A 22,890-nucleotide genomic window follows, 5' to 3' on the forward strand; every position below is an offset into this window, starting at 1 on the left:
AGAACGTGACCGCTATGAAAACGTGAATGGCCTGAGACCGGAAACGCATGGGACCGAATCGCATGGGAAAACTATAAAATGCACCAGAACGTAAACCTGCATGAGAAAACCGCGAATAGCACGAGAACATGAATGGCATGAGAATATTAATGTACGAGAATATTAATGCACCAGAACGCCACGTGGAGCTCAGGCGGGGGGGGGGCACGCCACATGGAGCTCAAGCGGGGGGGCACGCCACGTGGAGCTCAGGCGGGGGGGGGGGGCACGCCACGTGGAGCTCAGGCGGGGGGGGCACGCCACATGGAGCTCAGGCGGGGGGGGGCACGCCACATGGAGCTCAGGCGGGGGGGGCACGCCACATGGAGCTCAGGCAGGGGGGTGGGCACGCCATGTGGAGCTCAGGCGGGGGGGTGGGCACGCCATGTGGAGCTCAGGCGGGGGGGTGCATGCCACGTGGAGCTCAGGCCGGGGGGGGGGTGCACGCCACGTGGAGTTCAGCCAGAGGGAGGCGGGCGGGAGAAGGCCTGTTTTATACAATCTGCACCAATTTATTACCTGTCATATTGGCTAATATTCATGATAGGAGCATAAGAGCTGTCACCCTCCCCCCCACGGCCCGGCAGCCAGAGGGAGGCGGGCGGGAGAAGGCTCCCCTGTGGCAACCGACCGGCAGACAACCCCCTCCCCCGGCAGAACACCGGGAGAAGGGGGCAGGCAGGAGAAGTGGCAACCCCGCAGACAAACCCCCCCCTCTCCAGGCGAAGCATGCTCCCCCCGGCGGAACAAGCACAAACTTGCTTCCAACCCCCGCCAGGCTGGAACACATGTGAGGGGAGAGGGGAGCCGGTGGCGGCGGCCGAACACCTCCCCCTCACCAGGAGAAACCGGCCTGTACTCTGCACACGTGAGGGGGGGAAGGGGGGCCGGCGAAGACCGCTCACCTCCCCCTTTCCAGGAAAACCGGCAGGCGCTCTGCACGTGAGTGGGGGGGGAGGGGGAGCCGGCGGCGGCCGATCACCTCCCCCTCCCCCCCAGGAGAAATGGCGGGCGCTCTGCACGTGAGGGGGGGAGGGGAGCCAGCGTGGCCAAAAACCTCCCCTCCCCCCCCGCCAGGAGAATCGGCGGGTGCAAGCCCCCCAGTGGACAAACGTTCATGGCAGAATCACAGGGGAAGCCTGGGAGAGAAAACCTCCCTCCCGCTGAGGCGGGAGCGGGAGAAAGCCTCCCCCATGCAGACAGCCGCCGGCGGGTGAAGCGCGCCCCCCCCAGCACCACACGGGGGAAGCCTGTGGCTGGTACAGCGGGAGAAGGAGGCGGGAGGGCGACAAGGGGGAGCCTGAGACAGAAAACCCCCACCCCCCTCCCCTCCAGCAGAAGCAGCCGGAGAAGGAGGTGGGCGGGAGGAAGGCTCCCCGTGCAGACAGACGCTGCCCCCCCCACCCACAGATGCCCACAAACGGAGCTGGCGGGGCCAAAAGCACCCCGTCCATGAGCGCCAGAGTGACGTCAGCCACACGAGAGCCGACGTCCAACGAGAAGGAGGCAGAGGAGGGCAGGCTTTATGCAGCCTGACTCCTCCTACAAATACAGGCTTACCCTGCGGTCAGCCTTTACACTTGTAAAAGACACCGCTATCCAGCTGTCATGCCGGTAGCATCTCCCATTGGAGGAAGGGATGATGGCCCCAACTCCTTGGCAGCAGGTTCTTTCATGTACAGACCAGGGCGGCTCATCTTCCCTTCTGGAGTCTTGACCTTAGAGGGGGGAGTTGCACTTTGGGGGGTCTGAGTGATACCTAGTGCGCTGTACTGGAAGGGCTTGACATTCCCGCATATGTCTCCCCTCTCCCTGGTTGCGCCCCTCGTCCCCCACCCTCTGGCCCCCACCTACTCTTTGCCGACATTGCCTTCTGCAGCTTTCGGGGACACCCTGGATGACTTATTTATTGAGCCTATTGGTACGAGACACTGCTTCCCTCCAGTTTGACTCTGGACCCCCCTGGAGGATTTACCCCTTACTGTTTGGGCGGTCCCAGCCTCCCTCTGGATGCTCTACACAGCCCCCGATGGCGATGCAGGAGAGACACTAATTGGCGGGCCCCAGAACTGCTGCTCGGGTGAAGTCTCCCGTTGGATGGAGGGATGTCGGCCCCAGCCCCTTGCCTGCCGGATTCTCCATGCACCGACCAGGGCTGCTCCTCTTTCATCTTCATGTGGTGACCATGGAGGGGAGGAGTTGAAACTTATGGGGTTCGGGTGGTTGCTGGTGTGAGTGCACTAAAGGACTTGACATTTCCACATGTTTGTCCCCTCTCCCTTGCTGCCCCCCCTTCCCTCCCCCCTTACCTCCCTTACCTCCTTCCCTTTCCTCCCCCCTTCCCTCCCCCCTTTCCCTCCCCTTTCCCCCCTTTCCCCCCTCTTTTCCCCCCTTCCCTCCCCCTTTTCCCCCGGGGCGTGGAAGGAGGAGAGGGGGTAAGGAGAGGACAATCTGCCAAAGGGAGAAATGCATTTGTTCGGGGGCTGCATGTACTTTTGGGGTATGGGACGGGGGGTGGTGGATCCCATTCTGTGATGCCTTTTCTGTTGTGACGGGCTCCCTCGTGCATGCCTATGTTTAGGGCGAGCTGAGGAGACCCCTCAGTGCTGACAGTTCTATGCTCTACCTCTGTTTTGATTATACTATTGTTTTTTGGTTCTATGATGTTACTGATTGTCTTTTATTTGCATACCGGTATCAGACGTGACATTTACCACTGCCCGGACTGGGGGGACAGGGATCCGGGGGCTCCCTCTCCGACCTGTCTACCCACCAACCCAAGTAGGACGGCGCTTTAAACCCAGTGTACATCTGGTAAGCGCTATAGCATAATTGTGCTGTTTTAGTATACAATTCCTGTACTGTTGAGTGCGGACAACCCTTAATTTCCCTCTCCCCCTGGGGTTGAGGTGCCCGGCCTCTTTTTCCCCTTACCTTTCCTTCCATTTGCCCTTCCTTTCTCCCCCTTAGTTCCCGCCATCCATTACCTACCCAATACCTACCTTGGTTAAACTTTCTTTGCTTTTCTCGGACGTCCCCCTTCCCCTCCCCGAGGAGCGATGGCAGACTCCGTCAAGGTCACCTCTCTAAACGTTAAGGGACTGAACTCCTCTGAAAAAACGGTGGATCCTCCTGTGAGAACTGAAGACTTCCTGTACTGATGTGGCCTTTATACAAGAAACACATTTTAAAAATACTAGCCTCCCCTTTCTATGGTCAAGATCCTTCGCTAAGGTCTACCACTCTACTAACCCCTCCTCTAAGACCAAGGGAATCTCCATTCTGATCTCTAGCAGACTCCCCTCGGTTCTCCAGGATTCTCTGGTGGACCCTGGGGGCCGAAATCTTTTTCTTAGGGGCCACATTGGAGAGCTCCTTTTTACATTTGCCACTGTGTACGCTCCCAATGATCACCAAGACACATTCCTCAGAACTACCCTGCACAGATTATGTGACTTTCGGGAGGGCCAGTTGATATTAGGTTGGGATTTTAATGTCCCCTTTCGCCATTGGTTGACACTTCTGCCTCTTGCTCCTCGCTCCTCATTTCCTCTAGAAAGCGGATTACTAAGTGTTTACTGAATGACCAATTAGTTGATGTCTGGTGTCTGCAACACTCCAGATAAAGGGACTACTCTTTTTGCTCTTCCCCTCACAAATCATACTTGAGGATAGACTTCTTCTTGATTCCACATGACCAACTGCACTTGGTGAGCTCTTCTTCCATCGGCCATATTACTAGGTCCGACCACGCTCCTGTAGCCCTTACCTACACCCTCTCTAGGAACCCCTCACCTAGGTCTCTATTCTGGCACCTTAATGAGAGCCTCCTCCAGATACCGGAAGTTTTAGCAGATGTGACCAGGGAATTTGAACTTTATTTCCAAGAAAACTAAACGCAGGACTGCGACCCGGAGATAATTTGGGAGGCTCACAAGTCAGTACTCAGCAGGGTATTTATCAGGCACGGGGCGCGCATCAAACGAACACGGAAGGAACAGCTTGCTAATCTGTTTTGTGAACTTGCCTCTGTGGAAGCGAAACATAAACATGCCCCGTCACGGACCTTAGAGATTGAATTGGGGACACTCCGTACCCAGATTACTGACCTACTCCATTATAAAGCGAAAGCGGCACTCCAGTTTTGTCGTAAACTGACGTAGGAGTCAGGGGACAAATGCGGAAAAATCTTAGCCAGGTCGGTAAATGAGTTGAAATCTGCCTCTTACATACCACAGTTGATAGATGAGAATGGCCAGAGGGCCTCTACCCCAACCCAAATAGCCAAAGTCTTTGAAAAATGTTACTCTGATCTCTACAACCTGCCCGATTCAGGGTCCGGACAGGACAATATAGACAGATATGTAACCGGTTCTGGTCTACCAACCCTCTCATTGGAATCACGGGAGTACTTGGAGGACCCGATCACACTGGAAGAAGTCCAGATGGCCGTGGGACCTCCGAAGGTGGGTAAGGCTCCGGGCCCTGACGGATATACCGCACAATACTATGAGACCTTCCTCCCTATTCTTGGCCCGCGCTTGGTGAATTTATTTAATACTCTGAGTTCGAATGGGGATTTTCCTGAGGATACCCTTAGAGCCCACATCTCGTTGATACCTAAGGAGGGCAAAGACCCGGGCCTATGTGGGAGCTACAGACCCATTTCCCTCCTAAATTCGGTCCTAAAACGATTCTCTAAAATCCTCGCCATGTGATTGGCACAGCACTTGCAGTCCCTTATACATATTGACCAGTTAGGTTTTATTCCCACCAGGGAAGATAGGGACAACACCATTAAGGTGCTTACCCTGGTCCATAAAGCAAAGTCATCTGGGACCCCTTGTCTTTTCGTGAGTACTGATGCCGAGAAGGCTTTTGATCGGGTCAAAAGGACATTCATGTTCTCGATCCTTCGCCATATAGGTCTGAGTGAACGGATGCTGGCATGGATAAGTAAGATATACTCACGCCCTTCAGCTCAACTAAAAGCGAATGGGGTGCTCTCATCTCCCGTTGACATCGGGAATGTGACCAGACAGGGTTGCCACCTGTCGCCCCTATTATTCGCACTGTCATTGGAACCCTTTCTCTCCACAATTCGACAAAACTCAGACATAACGGGACTCCAAATGGGTACTATTGAGTGCAAGATATCTGCCTACGTGGATGACATGCTGTTCTCGTTGAAGAATCCCAGAGTTTCCTTGCCATATCTCCTTCGGGAATTCCAGATATAGGGGGTACTTCTTGAAATCAGAGGCCATGGGGGTCGCAGTCCCCCCGCAAACGTTACTAGACTTGCAGTCCAATTTTCGATTTAAATGGACCCATACAGCCCTTAAGTACTTAGGTACTTACATTCCACCGGACATCGCGCGTACGTTTATGTTGATCTTCCCCCCACCCCTTGTCACTAAGATCTGCAGTTTGCTTCACGGGTGGCATTCTGGCCTCCATTCCTGGTTCAGGAGATGCAATCTCATTAAAATGAACATACTCCCTAAATGTACCTATCTTTTCCAAGCTCTCCTGATCCAAAGTCCAGTCCCGTTTTTTAAGCAAGCTTAATCCCTGCTCACTCAATTTAACTGGGCCCACAAAAATCCCAGACTTAAGTGGTCACAGCTGACATTGTCTAAACAACAGGGAGGGTTGGTTCTCCCTGACTTGCGATGCTACTACCTGGCCTCCCATCTGGGGCGTGTATTGGACTGGAATGGAAACAAACTTTCTAAGCTCTGGGTGCAACTAGGACAATCTCACTCCCGAATTCCTCTAAGAAGCGCCATGTGGTGCTATAAGGATTTACCCACAGAATTGACGTCACATCCCACTATAGGGGCTTCATTGAAAGTCAGTCACCTGATCGCTACCCAAAACACACTCACGTCTTTGACTTCCCCCCTATTCCCTATACGTGACCATCCGAACTTTGAACCGGGGACCCACTTAGAAATTCCAACCTAGACCATGCGTCTAAATTCGTCATTGATGGAAAATGGCCTTCTTTCTCAACCCTAACAGATCCGACAGGGCTTTTCCAACTGCCGTTTTGGAGAGCGGCGCAACAACATCATTTTCTCCATTCCATCCCCAATACTCAAACTTTCGCCCACCCTCAGACGGAGTTTGAGACTCTATGCAGGAGCGAAGGCCCTTTGGTCCACATTCTCTCTCAAACAGATCACCCACACTTAACCTGTCTGTCCAACTGGGAAAAGGACCTTAATTGCTCGTTTTCCCCAGCACAGAGACAACGCATTATCACTTTGGCTCTCAAAACCTCGCTGTGCACGAAGATACAGGAGACAAATTTTAAACTTCTCACCAGGTGGTATTTGACACCATCAAAGCTGCATAAATAATTCCCCTCTTCCTCGAACATATGCTGGAGGTGTGGAGAAGAAGAGGGCACGTTGCTCCACATTTTTTGGTCCTGCCCCAGCTTGGTGGACTTCTGGACAGAGATCCGATGCATAACACAAAAATTCTTGTACTTTATCCGTGCCTTGAATCATTATGATTGATGGAAGCCAGACTCACATTTGCGAAATATAACTGTATCAAGTATTGTTCAGCTGCTTTTTGCTCTGTATTTCTCTGTTGCATTATGTACTCGGGGGACCGTCTTCCCCTGTTTGGAGAAAAAAAAAACGAAGCCTACGACACCTGGTATTCCCAGGCGGTCTCCCATCCAGGCATTAACCAGGCCCGACCCTGCTTAGCCTCCAAGATCAGATGAGATGGAACAGATTCAGGGTGATGTGGCCGTAGCCAATATCTTCAGGCACTCTAAACTCTCTTGACAAATGCCAAGATGGTCACCTTGGGAACAAGAGGAAAAAAATAGGTCAACGGCAACAACATAACAAGAAGCCTACGGCATCTGGAAATCCCAGGCGGTCTCCCATCCAGGGATTAAACTGGTCCCAACCCTGCTTAGCCTCTGAGATCAGATGAGATTGGGCTCTTTCAGGGTGATGTGGCCGTAGGAGATTTCTTCAGGCACTCTCAACCCTCTTGACTAACGCCAAGATGGTCACTTTGGGAAACAAACAAAAAAAAACAAGTTAACGCCAACAACATAAGAAGAAGTCTACAGCACCTAGTATTCCCAGGTGGTCTCCCATCCAGGTATTAACAAGGCCCGACCCTGTTTAGTCTCTGAGATCAGACAAGGCCCGACCCTGTTTAGTCTCTGAGATCAGACGAGACCCTGTTAAGTCTCTGAGATCAGACGAGATCTGGTGCTTTCAGGGTTATGTGGCTATAGGTAAGCTGGACTCTCAACCCTCTTGACAAACACCAAGATGGTCACCTTGGTAAACAAACAAAACAAAAACAAGTCAACGCCAACAACATAAAAAGAAGCCTACAGCACCTAGTATTTCCAGGTGGTCTCCAATCCAGGTACTAGCAAGGCCCAACCTTGCGAAAAAAGACAGGTCAATGTCAACAACATAAAAAGAAGAATACGGCACCTGGTATTCCAACGCCATCTCCCATCCAGGTACTAACTAGGCCCAACCCTTCTTAGCCTCAGAGATGAGAAGAGATAGGGCTCTTTCAGGGTGATGCTGCTGTAAGCGATCTCTTTGGGCACTCTCAACCCTCTTGACAAATGCCAAGATGGTCACCTTGGGAAACAAGCGGAAAAAAAAACTAATCAACGCCAACAACATAAAAAGAAGCTTACAATAACTGGTATTCCCAGGTGGTCTCCCATCCAGGTACTAACCAGGCCTGACTCTTCTTAGCCTCCAAGATCAGACAAGATTGGGTGCTTTCAGAGTGATGTGGCCATAGGCAATCTCTTCAGGCACTCTCAACCCTCTTGACAAACACCAAGATGGTGACCTTGGGAAACAAGCTAAAAAAAAACAGGTCAATGCCAACAACATAAAAAGAAGCCTACGACACCTGGTATTCCCAGGCGGTCTCCCATCCACGTACTAACAAGGCCCGACTCTTCTTAGCCTCCAACATTAAATGAGATCAGGTGCTTTCAGGGTGATGTGCCTGTAGGCAATCCCTTCAGGCACTTTCAACCCTCTTGACAAACGCCAAGATGGTCACCTTGGGAAACAAGCAAAAAAAAACTAAGTCAATGCCAACAACTTAAAAAAAAAAGCCTATGCCATTGAGAAATCCCAGGCGGTCTCCCATCCAGATACTAACCAGGTCCCAACCCTGCTTAGCCTCTGAGATCAAATGAGATTGGGCTCTTTCAGGGTGATGCGGCCATAGTAGATTTTTTCAGGCACGCTCAACCCTCTTGACAAACGCCAAGATGGTCACCTTGGGAAGCAAACAAAAAATCAAGTCAACGCCAACAACATAAAAAGAAGCCTACAGCACCTAGTTTTCCCAGGCGGTCTCCCATCCAGGTATTACCAAGCGCGACCCTTTCTAGCCTCTGAGATCAGAGGAGATTGGGTGCTTTCAGGGTGATGTGCCCATAGGCAATCTCTTTGGGCACTCTCATCCCTCTTGAAAAATGCCAAGTTAGTCACCCTGGGAAACAAGCGAAAAAAAACAGGTCAACGCCAACAACATGAAATGAAGAATACGGCACCTGGTATTCCAAGGCCGTCTCCCATTCAAGTACTAACTAGGCCCAACCCTTCTTAGCCTCCAAGATCAGAAGAGATAGGGTGCTTTCAGGGTGATGCTGCTGTAAGCGATCTCTTTAGGCGCTCTCAACCCTCTTGACAAATGCCAAGATGATCACTTTGGGAAACAAGCGAAAAAAAACAGGTCAACACCAACAACATAAAAAGAAGCCTGCGGCATCTGGAAAACCCAGGTGGTCTCCCATCCAGGTACAAATCAGGCCCAACCCTGCTTAGCCTCTGAGACCAGACGAGATTGGGCGCTTTCAGGGTGTTGTGCCCGTAGGCAATTTCTTTGTGCACTCTCAACCCTCTTGACAAGTGGCAAGATGGTCACCTTGGGATAAAAGGGAAAAAAATCAGGTCAACGCCGACAACATAATGAGAAGCCTACGGCACCTGGTATTCCCAGGCTGTCTCCCATCCAGGTACTAACCAGGCCCATCGCTGCTTAGCCTCCGAGATCAGATGAGATTGGGCTCTCTCAGGGTGATTTGGCTGTAGTCACTCTCTTTGGGCACTCTGAAGCCTCTTGACAAAGGCCAAGATGCTCACCTTGGGAAACAAGCTAAAAAAAACAGGTCAAAGCCAACAACATAAAAAGAAGCCTACGGCATCCGGTATTCCAAGGCGATCTCTCAATCAAGACACTAACCAGGCCAGATCCTTCTATGGCACCTGGTCTTCCCAGGCAGTCTCCCATCCAGGTACTAACCAGGCCTGACACTGCTTAGCCTCTGAAATCAGACGAGATCGGGTGCTTTCAGGGTGATGTGGCCATAAGCGTTCTCTTCAAGACACGCCCAACCCTCTTGACAAACGCCAAGATGGTTGCCTTGAGAAACAAGCGGAAAAAAAAAGGTCAAAGCCAACAACATAAAAAATAGGATTTTTATATACAGCTTACCTGTAAAATCCTTTTCTTGAGAGTACATCACGGGACACAGGAGCTTCATTACATAGTGGGTTATATAGGCACATCTGGTGATTGGACACTGGTTAACCCCCAATTAAGGAGAATTCCTCCCCTATATAACCCCTCCCATATGGGAGGCACCTCAGTTTTGTAGCAAAGCAATAGGAAACCACGTAAAACCCAAGAGGGGTGGGAGCCCTGTGTCCCGTGATGTACTCTCAAGAAAAGGATTTTACAGGTAAGCTGTATATAAAAATCCTATTTTCTTGATCATACATCACGGGACACAGGAGCTTCATTACATAGTGGGATGACCCAAAGCAATGCTCAGATTGAGGGGAGGGAGACACAGATCATAATATATAGACCGCCAAGGACCGGAGGACCTAAACTGCAGCCTGCAGTACACTGCGCCCAAAGGCGATATCCTCTTGCCCTCTGACATCCACCTGATAGAATCTGGTGAATGTGTGGACTGATGACCAAGTTGCAGCCTTACAGATCTGAGCCAGGGAGGCCTGGTGATGCACTGCCCAAGAAGCACTTACAGCCCTAGTTGAGTGCGCTTTCACTTGAAAAGGAGGGATCTTCCCTTTAACACTATAGGCCTGAGAAATAATCTGTCTAATCCACCTTGAGAGAGTGAATTTTGATGCCACCTGACCCTTCCTAGGGCCTTCCGGCAAAATAAATAAGCAATCAGTTTTCCTTATCTGAGCAGTTGCCTGAAGATAGATACTGATTGCCCTTACCACATCCAAAGTATGCAAAGATTCTTCTTCTGCGGACTGTGGGTCCGGAAAAAAGGATGGTAGGCTTACATCTTGATTCAAATGGAATCCTGAAACCACCTTAGGCAGAAAGGAACTGTTGGGACGCATTACCACCAGGTCCTTATGAATAATTAGATACGGTTCTTTACTGGAGAGAGCTGCTAGTTCTGACACTCTTCTAGCCGTGGATATGGCTACCAAGAAAACCAATTTTTTAGTCAAAAGAACTAACGAAGCCTGTTGCAAAGGTTCAAAAGGTTGCCCCTGCAAAGCTGAGAGAACCAAATTCAGATCCCATGGACATACCGGAGGTTTGACTGGCGGCCTTATCCGCATAGCCCCCTGGATGAAAGCCCGCACCAGGGAATGCGATGCAAGTGGTTTCTGAAAAAACACTGACAAGGCCGAAATATGCACCTTGATAGTGCTTACGGCCAAATTCATTTCTAGGCCTGACTGGAGGAAGGCCAAAATCTTGCTAATGACATACTTTCTAGGATGACATTCCCTGAGTTCACAACAGGAAACATATGCCCTCCAGATTTTGTAGTAAATAAGCCTGGAGGCTGGCTTTCTGGCATTGACCAGAGTAGAAAGGACTGGCCCCGAAAGCCCACGGCCTATCAGAATGTGGGTCTCAGCAGCCAAACCGTCAAATTCAGACTGTGTAAAGCAGGATGGTAAATTGGACCCTGTGAGAGCAGATCTGGCCGGAGAGGGAGGATCCACGGCCTGCCTACTGCCAACTTCATGATCTCTGCATACCACGGTCGCCTGGGCCAAGCCAGGGCTACCAAAAGAAGCGACTTTGTTTCCCTCTTGACTCTTCCCAGGAACCGCGACAGAAGCGGGCACGGGGGGAAGGCATGAATCAAATTGTACTGATCCCAGGGAACTGTCAGAGTATCCGACCCCTGAGCGAGTGTATCTCTTGTCCTTGACACAAATTTGTCCAGTTTTCTGTTGAACCTGGATGCAAACAGATCTACGTCTGGAGTACCCCACCTGCGACATATGTTCCAAAACACGTCGGGGTGCAGAGCCCATTCTCCTGGGCACAACTGCTGGCAGCACAGAAAATCTGCCTGCCAATTTTCCACTCCTGGAATGAAGTCTGCAGAAAGGCATGGAACATGCCTTTCTGCCGAGACAAGTATGCGATTCACCTCTTTTTGCGCAACCAGACTCCTGGTACTGCCCTGGTGATTGATATTGGCCACTGCTGTGGCATTGTCGGACTGAACCCGAACAGGGAGACCCCGTAGTCTGAAAGACCAGTTTATGAGAGCCATATAAACTGCCCGGATCTCCAAGACATTTATGGGCAATAGCTTCTCGATCGCAGACCATTTCCACTGCGAGCATGTCTCCTCCAACACTGCTCCCCAGCCTGTCAGGCTGCCATTTGTCATAATAATCTTCCATGGAAGAGGAAGAAAAGTTTTGCCTTTCAGCAAATTCTCGGTTTGTAACCACCAGACGAGGCTCTTGCGTGTCCCTGGGGATAGACGCATAGGAAGATCCAAGGACTGGGGCTTCCTGTTCCAAGCGGCAAGGATGCATCTTTGCAGAGGCCTTGAGTGGAACTGGGCGAATGGAACGGTTTCGAAGGAGGCGACCATTTTCCCTAAAGCTGCGTACACACGACCAGACTTATGTCCGACAGACTTTCAAAGGAGTTCTGACGGAGTTCCGGCAGAGTTCTGACGGACTTTCCGAATGAGCGGACTTGGCCACACACAATCACACCAAACTCCGATGGATTCGAACGTGATGACGTACGACTCGACTCGAATAAGGAAGTTCATAGCCAGTAGCCAATAGCTGCACTAGCGTCGGTTTTAGTCCGTCGAAATAGCATACACACGAGCGAATTTCTCGGTAGGAACTGGGTCCGGCAGAGTTCTGTCGGAAGAATTTGAAGCATGTTCCATTTCTAAAGTCTGTCAGACTTTTGCGAATCAAAAGTCCGTTGCAGCCCCCACACGATCGAATAGTCTGCCGGAATCATTCCGTCAGACTTTGGATGTTGAAAAGTCCGGTCGTGTGTACAGGGCATAACAGTCTCATGCACAACCGAATGGGGGAAGATCTTCTGCCCAGAATTAGGCGCACCAGATCCCCAATGGCCAAGGCTTTTGGCCTTGGTAGAAACACCTTGCCCTGAGCAGTGTCGATAACCATACCCAGGTATTCCAACCTGGTAGCAGGCTGTAGGGACGACTTTTCTAGGTTTATAATCCAACCTAGGCGTTCCAGGTGTTCTAGCGTTCTGGTAACACTGTGGTTCAGGAGCGCTACTGTTTTCTCTATGAGAAGCAAATCGTCTAGATAAGCCATGATGGCTATACCCTGAGCTCTTAGGTTTACCAAGAGAGGGTCCAGAATCTTTGTGAAGACTCGAGGGGCCGTAGCTATCCCGAACGGCAAGGCCACAATTTGAAAATGGCGCCGCTCTACCGCGAACCTTAGATACTTTTGGTGTGCGGGAAAAATTGGCACATGGAGATATGCATCCTTGATGTCTATTGATGCCATAAACTCTCCCCCTTACAGGGAGGAGACCACAGTGCAAATTGACTGTATTCGGAAGGACCGGATGCGTAAAAACTGGTTCAGATCCTTCAGATCCAGGATAGGTCTGACACTTCCATTTGGCTTTGGAACGGTGAAGAGATTCGAGTAAAACCCTGAACCCTGTTCTTTTGGGTCCACTTCTACTATCACCCCCTGGGATAGTAGTGATCTAAGGCCAGAAATAGCGGTCTTTGCTTTACTGGGTCCCTGGGGATCCTTGACCTTAGAAAGCGAGAAGGTGGAATCTCCTGAAACTCCAGCTTGTAGCCCAGAGATACCGAAGAGACCACCCACTCGTCCCGGATCTCTTCCTGCCAGGCTTCTGCAAACTGCAGGAGCCTTCCCCCCACTTGGCCGAGCGGGGGCGCCCCTTCACAAGGAAGCTTTCGGGCTCTGCTTGGCAGGCTTTCGCCCCCAGGATTTCTTCTGCCCCTGGGCCCGGCCTTGAGCCTTTCTTGGAGAGGGGGGTTGAGAAGGCCGTCGCCACTGCTTAGAGCTTGATGCTCTGGGAGAAAGAGAACGCCTAAATGATGGACGTTTGCTCCTTTTGACTGGAAGGAGAGTAGATTTACCCCCTGAAATTTTTTGGACGAATTTGTCTAATTCTTCTCCAAACAAACATTCCCCTTTAAACGGGAACCCAATCAAATGCTTCCTGCATGATAGCTCAGCTGCCCAATTCTTTAGCCATAGGGCCCTTCGCATGTGTACCAACAGGAGAGACAAACGAGATGCTTGTTGGACAGAATCCAAAATCGCATCAATCATGAAACACAGAATTTGAGGTATTTCTGCATAATTCTCCACTTCCTCACTGGGAAGGAGGCCAAGCATCTGCTTAACCTGTTCGTTGAGGAACTGACACAACCCCAAAGCTGCGACTGTAGGTTGCACTACAGCGCCAGTCATGGAAAAGGAGGCTTTTTTTTTTATTATTGAAAAACAAACTTTATTGAAAGGAGCAGAAAACAGGGTAAAAAGCAGACATAGCAAACATGCCATCGGTACAGAGGGTAACATAGGCCAACATGGCCAAGGCAGTATTGCCTATATGAGTACAGTAGATTATCTGTGCTGTAGAAAAATAAACACTCATCATTGGCAAAGTCATTATAGAGCCATTGTGTATCAGCTGGGGTAGGGGGAGCAAGCAGAGAAAAAAAAAGAGAAAATTAATACAAAAGTAACTGAAAAGGGGGGGGGGAAGGAGGAGGAGGGGAAAATAATAAGAGGAGGCCCAATGGGTGGAAGATACACAGAAAGGGAGAGGCAGAGGGGGGAGGGGGGTAAGGGAGCAATATAGCAGCAAATCAGGTACATGTCTCCCCATCTTCCAACCATCTACCCCAGATCTGCTCATATTTAAGTGGACATCCTCTATGTGCATAAATCAATTTCTTATATGGAAGGGTATCGTTGATATCCTTCTTCCAGCACTGGACAGTGGGGGGGAGGGCCTGCATCCAGCCACGAGCAATCCCTTTTCTCGCCAGGAACAGCGTTTCATGTAAAAAGGTGCGAAGAGGTTTGTCAGCATCTAACTCCGGCAACAGACCAAGCAGGCACATCTTCGGGTCAAGGCTAGCAGGAGAGCCCATCCGATCATGGAGAAAGCGAATCACCTGTATCCAGTATGTTTGGATAACCGGACAGGACCATATGAGGTGAAAGAAGGCGCCTGGGGTGTGGTCGCATAAGCGGCATCCCGGTTTATACATTGGTTTAAACCGTGCTATCCTCTGGGGAGTCAAGTATGTCCTATGAATGATGTACAACTGCGTAAGGCGGTCCGACAGCTTGGGGGAAACTCTCTTCACATCCCCCAAGACTTCATCCCACTCCTCATCCTCAATTATTCCAAAATCCACCTCCCATCGGGTCTTAGCAGCATATGCCAATGTCACGGTGCCTGGGAGACGGATGGTGGAGTAGAGGGCGGAAATCAACCTGGTTGGCTCATCACCTTTAATTATATCAACTATAGGAGGGACTGTCAGGGTTGGGTTGGAGCCGGCGAATTGAGTCTGTAAAGCATGTCGGAGCTGTAAGTACCTCAAAAGGGCATGGTTAGGGAGTGAGAATTCTTCCTTTAATGTTTGAAATGATTTGAGCCCAGCGTTAGTCATAGTTTGGTGCACGTATAGGATCCCATAACGTATCCAGACCGCGGGGTCTGGAACGGACAACAGTTCGGGCAAATGAGTGTTGAACCAGAGAGGTGTATAGGAATGGACCTGCGGGGTCCCGTTTTTTTTCAGGGCCGTCCGCCAGATCCTCCGGTGATGTGTGAGCATGTCTACTTTGTGATGGGGGGGAATGTCCTGACAATGGGGCCCGAAGGACCGACTGAAGTGGGGTATGGGCCGGGTCGCCCGGACGTTGGCAAAGTAGTGTCTGGTATCTTGGTAGCTCGCTCTTGTCAAAATGATAAAAGTGGGACAATTGGGAGGCAAGATAGTAATCCTGGAAATCTGGAAGAGCAGCCCCTCCCAATATCGTTGGATTCTTCAGAATTTTCCAAGACAATTTGTGTCTGCTGTGACCCCATACGAATGAATTAAGAATTGATTTGATTGTTTTGAAAAACTTTTGTGGTATGTATAGGGGTGCATGCCACACCAAATAAAGTATCTTAGGTAGAAGTATCATTTTGACCAGACTGATGCGTCCCATAACACCTAGAGGTAGTCTGGCCCAGGTTTGTGTCTTGTTCTTGATCAGGGTATACAGGGGTTCAATGTTTAGAGGCACGTAGTCTGACTTCTTCTCTGAAGGGTGCTTGGGGAGTAGGAGCCAAAAAGGTGTAACACCATCATGGCTGAGCAGGGGGTAGCTCCGCCCGCCATAGGGATGATTGCTTAAAGTATAGTAGAAAAGGTGTGGACGTCGCGTAGCCTACGGTCTTCCCCAGGCGCTCTGCAGGTATAAAGGAGGCAGGGAGCGCATGCCGGCAAGGTCGCCCGGAGTCGATAAGCATGCTGTAAGAGCCGGAACTAGCGTTAAAGGAATTTCCGGGTTAGCCCCCAGGTTCCGCAAAGGGCCGTCAGTTGTAATGGGCCCATCAACGGCTTAATCAAAAAGTCATGGGCGCCCAGGTAGGGTAGCATGTTCAGTCTCGGTGTTCCCTCTGGTCAATCCAGGTGGACGCCAGTGCAGGATCTTCAAAAAAGAGGGTTCGGCCCTCGTGTTCCACGCGAAGCTTCGCAGGATACAATATTGCGTATTTGAGGTGTAGAACACGAAGGCGTAGTTTAACATCCTGAAACCTGGAGCGCTGCCGCTGTACCTCACTGGAGAAGTCTGGAAATACTGCCACATGCGTATTGGTATGAGGGATATTACCCCTTTCTCTGGTCAGGCGGAGGATTTTGTCGCGGTCCCGGAAATTAAGAAATTTCGCTATCAAGGTGCGCGGTGGGGCTCCCTGGGGAGGAGGACGAGCAGGAATGCGATGGGCCCTCTCCACCGCGAACATCACTTAAAATGCCTCTCTGCCGAAGGTGGAGGTCAGGAGATTTTCAAGGAAACCCGCCGGGTCGCTGCCCTCAGCCGACTCAGGGAGGCCAATAAAGCGGAGATTGCACCTCCGAAGGCGGTTCTCCATGTCGTCCTGTTTTGCGCTAAGCTGTTGCAGCTGGCGGCGTACCTCGTCAGTGGTGTGTTGCAGGGGATGTATGATGTCCTCAGCTCTACTGATGCGGGTCTCTGTCTCCGCCACGCGGTCCCGGAGGGTGGAGAGGTCTTGCCGGATGAGGGACACATCAATTTTAACCTCCTCAATTTTGGAGGTGAGCGTGCTCTGGCACAGGGCGATGGCATCGAGGACTTGGTTAGTGGCTGACGCAGAGTGGTCTGCGTCAGAGGGAGCTCCGGCGCCATCCCTGGCCCGGTGCTCCTCCTCATGGCGGCGGTACCTGGCAAGCTTGTCAGCGGCTTTGGCTGACTTTTTAGGAGGGGACATGGTCCAGAAGTGGTCCGAGGTGTTCCAATATGGCCGCTGTGTATTAGGCCAACCTCTTAAATTCCCTGCTCACAACAGCTGTACAGTGCCGCAATTAAGGTTATGGACTGTGTTCAAAAGGATCAGCGGCTGCAGCGGGAATAAACCGGGGACAGGATGGTCAGGGGGTTACAGATCACTGGGAACAGTACCTGAGCGAGTATAGCAAGATGGCCACTGCTCGTAGGCCCAGGCCGGTCCCACAGGCTGTCCCACCAGTCGCAGGAAGATAAAGGGGCACTTCACAGGTGGTAGAAAGCAATCGGTGGCCACAGCAGAGAGATGCAAGTTTGCAGGCAGTCATAAATGCCTGTAGAGGCCGCCTCGGGTGTAGCAAGATGGCCGCCGGCAGAGGGACCAGGCCGAAGCCGCGGACTGTCCCACCGGTCTCCGTCCGAAAAATAGGTCCCACACCCGCGGCCGAGGGCGATCCGGCAGCCGGGAGTGCTGCGGGGCAGCTCTGGAGCAGCCTAGGGGGCTGGGGAGGCCGGAGAGCCGCCGCCGGGTGTAGCAAGATGGCCGCCGCTCCGGCGCCTAGGCCGAAGCCACGGACTTTCCTACAGGCCGTCCCCGAACGGGGAAATCCTACCAGAACGGCTCCGCGCAGCGACCGAACGGGCGGATGGCTCCAGGAGTATTGCGGGGGAGAAGGCAGGGACGTCCAGGCACAGTACCAAGGCAGGACGTTGCAGGATGGAGGTTGCAGGAGTGTGGACGAGCGGAGCTCCTACTGCAGACGTCCTACTCCATTGCAGCTCAGGCCACGCCCCCCGGAAAAGGAGGCTTTTAATAATGTTTCCAGCTTCTTATCAGTTGGATCTTTAAATACCTGAGCATTATCCAAAGGACAGGTCAGGTTTCTATTCACGCAAGAAACAGCCGCATCGACAGATGGGACCCCCCATATCTTTTTTTTTTTATCAGAAAAAGTTTTTATATGAAAACATAATGTCACAAGACATCCACAACAATGACCACACAGTGTACAAATTTTAAACTTCTCACCAGGTGGTATTTGACACCATCAAAGCTGCATAAATGTTTCCCCTCTTCCTCGAACATATGCTGGAGGTGTGGAGAAGAAGAGGGCACGTTGCTCCACATTTTTTGGTCCTGCCCCAGCTTGGTGGACTTCTGGACAGAGATCCGATGCATAACACAAAAATTCACAGACTTCTCCATTCCGGAAGAGGCTGCATTCTTTCTCTTGCACCATTCACAGATTCCCATTAAGAAGTACAAAAAAATCAATTTTACGACATGTGATAAATGCGGCAAAATCCTGCATCCCTCTCAATTGGAAAAAATGTTCCCCCCCTTTCATTACTCGCTGGCTTAGGAAAATAGAGGACATTAAAAAAAATGGAGGACTTGATCCTCACATCACAAGGTAAACAAGAATTTTTTAAACAAACCTGGGACATCTGGAATACCTTTATATTCTCGCTGGAAGGATGTCGCCTGCTATCACCTTAGTGCTCTGAGCTTTCCTTGACTGGCCCCTTGGACAGTGGCTGCCATTGTGTCTCGTCCCCTCTTCTCCTTTCCTGATCTTTCACCCCTTCTCTTTTCTGCCTTCCTCCCCTATCTCTCACCCCCTCCACCCACTCTCTCTTTTGGAAAAAGTGGAAAATTGGGAATGACGGCCCACCCCCCCTCTGGATGGATTAGTCTACAGCACCTAGTATTCCCAGGTGGTCTCTCATCCAGGTATTAACAAGGGCCGACCCTGTTTAGTCTCTGAGATCAGACGAGATCTGGTGCTTTCAGGGTTATGTGGCCATAGGCAAGCTCTTCAGGCACTCTCAACCCTCTTGACAAACACCAAGATGGTCACCTTGTTAAACAAACAAACCAAAAACAAGTCAACGCCAACAACATAAAAAGAAGCCTACAGCACCTAGTATTCCCAGGTTGTCTCCAATCCAGGTACTAGCAAGGCCCAACCCTGTTTAGCCTCTGAGATCAGAGGAGATCGGGCGCTTTCAGGGTTATGTGCCCATATGCAATCTCTTTGGGCACTCTCAACCCTCTTGACAAATGCCAAGATAGTCACCTTGAGATACAAGCGAAAAAAGACAGGTCAATGTCAACAACATAAAAAGAAGAATACGGCACCTGGTATTCCAACGCCATCTCCCATCCAGGTACTAACTAGGCCCAACCCTTCTTAGCCTCAGAGATGAGAAGAGATAGGGCTTTTTCAGGGTGATGCTGCTGTAAGCGATCTCTTTGGGCACTCTCAACCCTCTTGACAAATGCCAAGATGGTCACCTTGGGAAACAAGCGGAAAAAAACAAACAAATCAATGCCAACAACATAAAAAGAAGCCTACAATAACTGGTATTCCCAGGTGGTCTCCCATCCAGGTACTAACCAGGCCTGACTCTTCTTAGCCTCCAAGATCAGACAAGATTGGGTGCTTTCAGAGTGATGTGGCCATAGGCAATCTCTTCAAGCACTCTCAACCCTCTTGACAAACACCAAGATGGTGACCTTGGGAAACAAGCTAAAAAAAAAACAGGTCAACGCCAACAATATAAAAAGAAGCCTACGACACTTGGTATTCCCAGGCGGTCTCCCATCCACGTACTAACAAGGCCAGACTCTTCTTAGCCTCCAACATCAAATGAGATCGGGTGCTTTCAGGGTGATGTGCCCGTAGGCAATCCCTTCAGGCACTTTCAACACTCTTGACAAACGCCAAGATGGTCACCTTGGGAATCAAGCAACAACTTAAAAAAAAAGCCTATGGCATTGAGAAATCCCAGGCGGTCTCCCATCCAGGTACTAACCAGGTCCCAACCCTGCTTAGCCTCTGAGATCAAATGAGATTGGGCTCTTTCATTGTGATGCAGCCATAGTAGATTTTTTTCAGGCACGCTCAACCCTCTTGACAAACGCCAAGATGGTTACCTTGGGAAGCAAACAAAAAATCAAGTCAACGCCAACAACATAAAAAGAAGCCTACAGCACCTAGTATTCCCAGGTGGTCTCCCATCCAGGTATTAACAAGGCACGACCCTTTCTAGCCTCTGAGATCAGAGGAGATTGGGTGCTTTCAGGGTGATGTGCCCATAGGCAATCTCTTTGAGCACTCTCATCCCTCTTGAAAAATGCCAAGATAGTCACCCTGGGAAACAAGCAAAAAAAAAACAGGTCAACGCCAACAACATGAAAAGAAGAATATGGCACCTGGTATTCCAAGGCCATCTCCCATTCAAGTACTAACTAGGCCCAACCCTTCTTAGCCCTTGAGATCAGAAGAGATAGGGTGCTTTCAGGGTGATGCTCTTTCAGGGTGATGCTGCTCTAAGCGATCTCTTTAAGCACTCTCTACCCTCTTGACAAATGCCAAGATAATCACTTTGGGAAACAAGCGGAAAAAAACAGGTCAACACCAACAACATAAAAAGAAGCCTGTGGCATCTGGAAAACCCAGGCGGTCTCCCATCCAGGTACAAACCAGGCCCAACCCTGCTTAGCCTCTGAGACCAGACGAGATTGGGTGCTTTCAGGGTGTTGTGCCCGTAAGCAATTTCTTTGTGCACTCTCAACCCTCTTGACAAATTGCAAGATGGTCACCTTGGGAAAAAAGGGAAAAAAAACAGGTCAACGCCGACAACATAATGAGAAGCCTACGGCATCTGGTATTCCCAGGCTGTCTCCCGTCCAGGTACTAACCAGGCCCATCGCTGCTTAGCCTCCAAGATCAGATGAGATTGGGCTCTCTCAGGGTGATTTGGCCGTAGGCACTCTCTTTGAGCACTCTGAAGCCTCTTGACAAAGGCCAAGATGCTCACCTTGGGAAACAAGCTAAAAAAACAGGTCAAAGCCAACAACATAAAACGAAGCCTACGGCATCCGGTATTCCCAGGCGATCTCCCAATCAAGACACTAACCAGGCCAGATCCTTCTATGGCACCTGGTCTTCCCAGGCAGTCTCCCATCCAGGTACTAACCAGGCCTGACACTGCTTAGCCTCTGAAATCAGATGAGATCGGGTGCTTTCAGGGTGATATGGCCGTAAGCATTCTCTTCAAGACACGCCCAACACTCTTGACAAACGCCAAGATGGTCGCCTTCAGAAACAAGCGAAAAAAACAGGTCAAAGCCAACAACATAAAAAGAAGCCTATGGCACCTGGTATTCCCAGGCGGTCTCCCATCCAGGTACTAACCAGGCCTGACACTGTTTAGCCTCCGAGATCAGACGAGATTGGGCGCTTTCAGGGTGATGGGGCCGTAGGTGATCTCTTTGGGCACTCTCAACCCTCTTGACAAATGCCAAGATGGTCACCTTGGTAAACAAGTGAAAAAAAAAAAACAGGTCAAGGCCAATAACATAAAAAGAAGCCTACGGCACCTGTTATTCCCAGACGTTCTCCTATCCTGGTATTAACCAGGCCGTACACTGCTAGGCCTCTGAGATCAGATGAGATTGTGCGCTTTCAGGGTGATGTGGCCATAGGTGTTCTATTCAGACACTCTCAACCCTCTTGACAAATGCCAAGATGGTCATCTTGGGAAAAAAGTGAAAAAAAAACAGGTCAACGCCAACAGCATAGACCCTGGCGGTCTCCCATCTGACCCTGACCCTGCTTAGCCTCTGAGATCGGGCACTTTCAGGGTGATGTGGCCTTAGGCGAACGCTTCGGGACATACTCAAAACTCTTGACAGATGCTAAAATGGTCACCTTGGGAAACAAGCGAAAAAAAAACAGGTCAAAGCCAACAATATAAAAACATTCCTACGGCACCTGTAATTAGGTACTATCCAGACTGGACCCTGCTTAGCCTCTGAGATCAGATGAGATCGGGCGCTTTCAGGGTGATGTGGCCGTAGGAGATTTCTTTGGGCTCTCTCAGCCCTCTTGACAAATACCAAGATGGTCACCTTGGGAAACAAGCGGAAAAAAAAAACATGTCAACGCCAACAGCATAAAAGGAAGCCTACGGCACCTGGTATTCCCAGTCGGTCTCCCATCCAGTTACTAATCAGGCCCGACAATGCTTAGCCTCCGAGATCAGACAAGATCGGGCACTTTCAGGGTGATTTGGCCGTAGGCACTTTCTTTGGGCACTCTCACCCTCTTGACAAACGCCAAGATGGTCATTTTGGGAAACAAGCGGAAAAAAACAGGTCAACGCCAACAACATAAAAAATAGGATTTTTATATACAGCTTACCTGTAAAATCCTTTTCTTGAGAGTACATCACGGGACACAGGAGCTTCATTACATAGTGGGTTATATAGGCACCTCTGGTGATTGGACACTGGTTAACCCCCAATTAAGGAGAATTCCTCCCCTATATAACCCCTCCCATATGGGAGGCACCTCAGTTTTGTAGCAAAGCAATAGGAAACCACGTAAAACCCAAGAGGGGTGGGAGCCCTGTGTCCCGTGATGTACTCTCAAGAAAAGGATTTTACAGGTAAGCTGTATATAAAAATCCTATTTTCTTGATCATACATCACGGGACACAGGAGCTTCATTACATAGTGGGATGTCCCAAAGCAATGCTCAGATTGAGGGGAGGGAGACACAGATCATAATATATAGACCGCCAAGGACCGGAGGACCTAAACTGCAGCCTGCAGTACACTGCGCCCAAAGGCGATATCCTCTTGCCCTCTGACATCCACCTGATAGAATCTGGTGAATGTGTGGACTGATGACCAAGTTGCAGCCTTACAGATCTGAGCCAGGGAGGCCTGGTGATGCACTGCCCAAGAAGCACTTACAGCCCTAGTTGAGTGCGCTTTCACTTGAAAAGGAGGGATCTTCCCTTTAACACTATAGACCTGAGAAATAATCTGTCTAATCCACCTTGAGAGAGTGGATTTTGATGCCGCCTTCCGGCAAAATAAATAAGCAATCAGTTTTCCTTATCTGTGCAGTTGCCTGAAGATAGATACTGATTGCCCTTACCACATCCAAAGTGTGCAAAGATTCTTCTTCTGCGGACT

The 22,890-nt window shown here is 50.4% G+C and overlaps 10 pseudogenes; all 10 read right to left on the reverse strand.

Annotated features, from left to right (window-relative positions):
* Window positions 1-6,699: 6,699 nt before the first annotated feature.
* On the reverse strand, window positions 6,700-6,818 carry LOC143999067 (5S ribosomal RNA; annotated as a pseudogene).
* A 913-nt stretch (window positions 6,819-7,731) lies between these two features.
* LOC143998757 (5S ribosomal RNA) lies at window positions 7,732-7,850 on the reverse strand (annotated as a pseudogene).
* Window positions 7,851-9,041: 1,191 nt separating this feature from the next.
* Window positions 9,042-9,160, reverse strand: LOC143998754 (5S ribosomal RNA; annotated as a pseudogene).
* Window positions 9,161-9,320: 160 nt separating this feature from the next.
* On the reverse strand, window positions 9,321-9,439 carry LOC143998674 (5S ribosomal RNA; annotated as a pseudogene).
* A 9,369-nt stretch (window positions 9,440-18,808) lies between these two features.
* Window positions 18,809-18,927, reverse strand: LOC143998947 (5S ribosomal RNA; annotated as a pseudogene).
* A 321-nt stretch (window positions 18,928-19,248) lies between these two features.
* Window positions 19,249-19,367, reverse strand: LOC143998486 (5S ribosomal RNA; annotated as a pseudogene).
* Window positions 19,368-20,555: 1,188 nt separating this feature from the next.
* LOC143998574 (5S ribosomal RNA) lies at window positions 20,556-20,674 on the reverse strand (annotated as a pseudogene).
* A 159-nt stretch (window positions 20,675-20,833) lies between these two features.
* LOC143998570 (5S ribosomal RNA) lies at window positions 20,834-20,952 on the reverse strand (annotated as a pseudogene).
* A 99-nt stretch (window positions 20,953-21,051) lies between these two features.
* Window positions 21,052-21,170, reverse strand: LOC144000125 (5S ribosomal RNA; annotated as a pseudogene).
* Window positions 21,171-21,869: 699 nt separating this feature from the next.
* On the reverse strand, window positions 21,870-21,988 carry LOC143999989 (5S ribosomal RNA; annotated as a pseudogene).
* Window positions 21,989-22,890: the final 902 nt, after the last annotated feature.

The sequence above is a fragment of the Lithobates pipiens genome, unplaced genomic scaffold, assembly GCF_037356315.1.
Source record: "Lithobates pipiens isolate NorthernLeopardFrog02 unplaced genomic scaffold, aLitPip1_a1.2 Scaffold_19, whole genome shotgun sequence".
Lineage (NCBI taxonomy): Eukaryota > Metazoa > Chordata > Amphibia > Anura > Ranidae > Lithobates > Lithobates pipiens.